Source organism: Gekko japonicus, unplaced genomic scaffold (assembly GCF_001447785.1).
Source record: "Gekko japonicus isolate JY-2015 unplaced genomic scaffold, Gekko_japonicus_V1.1 scaffold395, whole genome shotgun sequence".
Taxonomy (NCBI): Eukaryota; Metazoa; Chordata; class Lepidosauria; order Squamata; family Gekkonidae; genus Gekko; species Gekko japonicus.
The window spans coordinates 68,673-73,436 of NW_015173686.1; positions in this window are offsets into that span (position 1 = coordinate 68,673).

The window sequence follows — 4,764 nt, forward strand, 5'->3', positions numbered from 1 at the left end:
GAGGAGGAGGAGGAGCAGGAGGAGGAGGAGGAGATTGGATTTATACCCCACCCTTGGACTCTCAGAGCAGCTTACAAACTCCTTTCCCTTCCCCTTCCCACAACAGACACCCTGTGAGGTAGGTGGGGCTGAGAGAGCTCTGAGAGAACTGTCCTTGAGAGAACAGCTCTGCCAGAACTATGGCTTGCCCAGGGTCGTCCAGCAGCTGCAAGTGGAGGAGTGGGGAATCAAACCTGGTTCTCCCAGATTAGAGTCCGCGCACTTAACCACTACACCAAACTCAGCCCGGCACCAGCTGTCTGGTGTCTCTGGTAGAGAGGCTGTTGACTTCCTCTGCTACCAGATCCTTCTAAGCGGAGAGGCTGGGGACTGAACCTTGACCTGCATGCCTAGCAGATGCTCCACCACTGAGCCGTGGCCCCCTCCCCTAAGTATACAGTGCATCACTTTACAGTCACAGTAAGTCTCGTTTGACATGCTGTTCCCCATCCACCCAGTTTGGAGGGAATCCCTTGGAAGCTCTTTCACAAGAGCTTCCAACTTGAATCACTTGCACTGTATTTCCGAACAGAAGTCCACTTTTCTAGGACCACTGACTTTTGTTGGCCCATTGTTGGTATTGTTAGATCGCGCTAACAAAGGACTCGTAGAGTGATTTCAGCAAGTGATTCAGCTTTAATACGAACAAGCACTCAAACGCATTCAGAAACCAGAACAACCCAAACAGTGGAGCTACGCTCCTTTTAAACATACCGGGCTAATATAGCCACGCCTACTATATACATAACAACCAATCAGATTGTACGGATAAGAGCAAATCATAGTTCTTCCCGCTCAGGGGATAGCACGTCTGTGATTGGTCCTTGATTCGAAGCGACCAATAGCCTTTCAGTATCGACGGAGCCTTGGCTGGCTCGAAGCTTAACATGGATTAGGTGATTCACAATCTGTTTGTCAGTACATAACAGGTATCATCTGGAAATTTGGCCCCCTTGTTGCTCACCCCAAATCCCAGGTAACTGACAAAGGAACTAAAGAACACCACTAGTCTCTACATCAGGGGTCCCAAATGTGTCACCTGCCAAGTGTTTTTAAGAAAATGGGCAGTACCGTGGGGGGGGGGCTTTTGCCCAGCAAGGCTTCTGAATGGCCACTGGATATTTGATTGGCTGCACAGGTGTCTAAAACCATGGTTTGGGAGCAGCTATCACCACCATACAAGGATCGTCACTGAAGGTAAGCTGCGGCAGGATTTTGTGGCCGGCCGCGCCTTTTGCAGCAGTGATTTTGTGGCAGCCATTTGCACCCACCACACTGAGTGAGAACTCCAAAGGTGGCCACAGGCTCAAAAAGTCTGGGGACCACTGCTCTATGCCAGTTCTGCTGGGCCCTCAATGCTCACTTCCCTCCAGACAAAGAATGGCTCAGTCACTCCCACTCTTCTCTTCCAGTTATTTCAACAGTTTCTAAGCCATGAAAAGACCCATCCATTTTTACAAGACCACACTTTGCCCTACCAAAGGCTCACTCGCAAATGTCCTTCTGGAAGGTGGACTTACACCTTGGAGGCCCCAGAACTAGAACAAGCCCTTTGGGAAATACCCTGGGGTGCGTGTGTGTGTGTGAAGGGAACACCTTTGTAATAACGGATATCACTTAAGGAGGATTAGTGGGGTCGGCAGGCAATATTCTGCCCAAATCAAGCGCATTAACTGCACGGGATTTCTTGATTCCGGTTGATTACAACGAGTTCAGCAAAGGTTTATCAGACATAACAAAAATCTATCTCGAGCCCTCCAGCCTAATCCGGTTTCTTTTAGCATGAACAGAATGCTAATTTGTAAAGGAGTTTTAAAGGATTAAGTGGTGATTTACTAAGAAGGTTGAACTCCCCTCATTCTGCACTCCCCTCCCACCCTAAGCACTTTTAGTGCCACATTGCTCTCATTCAGTGCACAGCGAAATGCAGCTTTCTATTAAGTATAGGGTGTGCGTTGGGGGGAAGGCTGGATCCAGGTTGGATCCAGACTGTATTTTCTCCTAATGGAAGGGGTGCACCCATTCCCTCTTTCTGCTGCAGAGCCCCAATCAGTGGCTCATGCTATTTCTAAGAAGGGTCTCCAATCTCCAAGCGGGGCCTGGAGATCTCCTGGAATTACAACTCATCTCCAGGACACAGAGACCAGTTCCCCTGGGGAAGATGGCTGCTTTGGAGGGTAGATTCTATGGCATTCTCCCCCCCCCCAAGTCCCCTCCCCAAATCCTGCCCTTTCCTGGCTCCACCCTCAAATCTCCAGGAATTTCCCAACCCAGAGTTGACGACTCTGTTCCCCACCCACTCTGTTCCCCACCCACTCAGGGTCCCCTGTTCCCCACCCACTCAGGAGTGGCACTTCTGGGAGTTCATTGTGGGGCAGCAGTAGGGTTGCCAAGTGCATTTTTCTTGGCGGTGGGGGGCTCCCGGACGATGTCCTGAGCGCGCGCGCACCGCATGCACATCAGCCGGATGTGACGTGCTGACGCCGGGCACGCTGGGGGCGGGGCCACAGCCATCTGAGGGGAAAACTCTATGTTTCCCCCTCAGATGGCTGTGGCCCCGCCCCCAGCATGCCCGGCATCAGCACGTCACATCCGGCTGACGTGCACGCCGGGGTGGGGTTTCCCCGGGGCCCGATTCCGCGGCAGCTGAAATTGGGCCTCCAAAGTGGGGGGGGGGATCCGCCCCCCCGGGGGGACTTGGCAGCCCTAGGCAGCAGGGAGGGGGGCGGGTTCTCTCCCTCTGACAAAAAGTGCCTTAAGTGGGTGCAAAACTTAGTCTGGATCCACCCCCATGACTTGTGCATCCTCCACTGAAATGCATGCAAACAAACAGAGCCAGCTGAAGGATTTTTGGTGCCCTAGGAGAACAATGAGTTTGGCCACTGCCCTCCCCCCGCACTGGTACATTCAATACAGAGAAAAATTAGAATGAACTTTTCCCTTTAATTACTTGACATTCAAAATGTAAGCAATTTAAAAATAAACACAGTCATCCACTGCTGTCTAGCCTGGTGCCTCTGAAAGCTCGGTGCCACAGGCAACCGCTTCGTTCAAGAACATGGCCGGGCTGGCTCTGCACCGGAGAATCTCTTTGGATTGCATCCATTGTCAGAAATGGGCAGGGAGGAGAGCTATTGAATGTTGTTCCGACCAGCCTACAATGACTTGCTGAGTTATTACTGTCTCACTCAGCTGGTGGAACAGTGATGCCATAGTGCCCGTTTCAGCACATAAAACCATTGTGCATACTTCAGAGAGGATGAACGCCGCATAGACAAATTCAGGTGCATACCTGTGTTGGTGGGAAGCAGCAGAACAAAGCCGCCCTGAGCCTGCTCCAGCGGGGTAGGGCGGGGTATAAATTGTAAAATAAATAAAAAATAAAATAAAAGTTTGAATCCAGTGGCACCTTTAAGACCAAGTGAAGTGTGCTTGCACACGAAAGCTTATACCTCGAATCAGGGGTCATTTCCTGCAGGAGCGCACAGGAGCAGAGCTCCGGCAGTAAAGAGCCCAGGGGGCGGGCACATGCAACAAGCCCCACCCCCTGCTCCCAGCAGCCCTCAGTCAGAGCAAGAAGCAGCCAGGTAAGCTGCAGGGCCCCCCCCCCCGGCCCTCCGGTCCAAAACAGTCCAGTGGCACCTTTAAGACCAAGTTTTTATTCAGGTACAAGCTCTCCCTCCTCTGCGAGGACAGATCTGCACGTTCCTCCCCCCCCCCAGCTAGGAATCCAAAACAGTCCAGTGGAGCCTGAGCGGTGGGTGTTGCTTTCTGACACACTTCCAGTGATGTCAGGGGGCATGGCATATGCAAATAAGTTATGCTAATGAGCTCCTGCACCTCTTTTTCTATGGAATGACCCCTGCCTTGAATAAAAATTTGTTGGTCATAAAGGTGCCACTGGACTCAAGCTTTGTTCCTTACAGACAATTTAGATTTATCATTAAACCCAGCCCAAGGGAGGGCAAAATCCAGCACCCAAAGGCTGCACAGGTGTCTCCAGTGAAGACACTGGAAGAGGAAGGGGCATAGGATTGGGTCCTGCTCCTGCTCCCCCAGACAGAGCTCTGTGAAGTCTCTATCTCTGACCAGCTGCCCCAATGGAGACAACCACCAGGAATTACTTCTTGATTTAGACGGTTAGCCATGTTGGTCGGAAGCAGTAGAACAATTTTAGCCCAGTGGCACATTTAAGACCAGCAAAGGTTTATTCAAGGGATGAGCTTTCATGTGCAAGGCACACTTTTTCAAATACATTGGAACAATAGGTGAGGTTCCCTGTCTATAAATTTGAACCTCAGGCCCCGGGCACACGTGCCGAAAACGCCAGGGGTGAGGAGGCATGGCTATTTGCGCCATCGCATTCTAATCTGCCATTATGCGATCAGATGTGACGCTGGTGCACCAGGGTTTTGTCCTTCGGTGCATGCCGCAAAGAGGACGGCCAGAGGGAATAGGCACGCACCGGTGCGATCACACCGAATGATTCTGTCAGCAGCCCATGGCAAACCATTTGCTAGTAGATCTTTGCAGGTACGTTTTAACTGCGCATCTTCGGCGGCACGCCACAGGCTGGCCATGGGATTAACACATGGAATTCACTGCCACAGGAAGTGGTGATGGCTACAAGCATGGACGGCTTCAAAAGGGAATTAGATAAGCATATGGAGCAGAGGTCCACCAGTGGCTATTAGCCACAAGGTATAGATAGGGACTCTGGGGCAA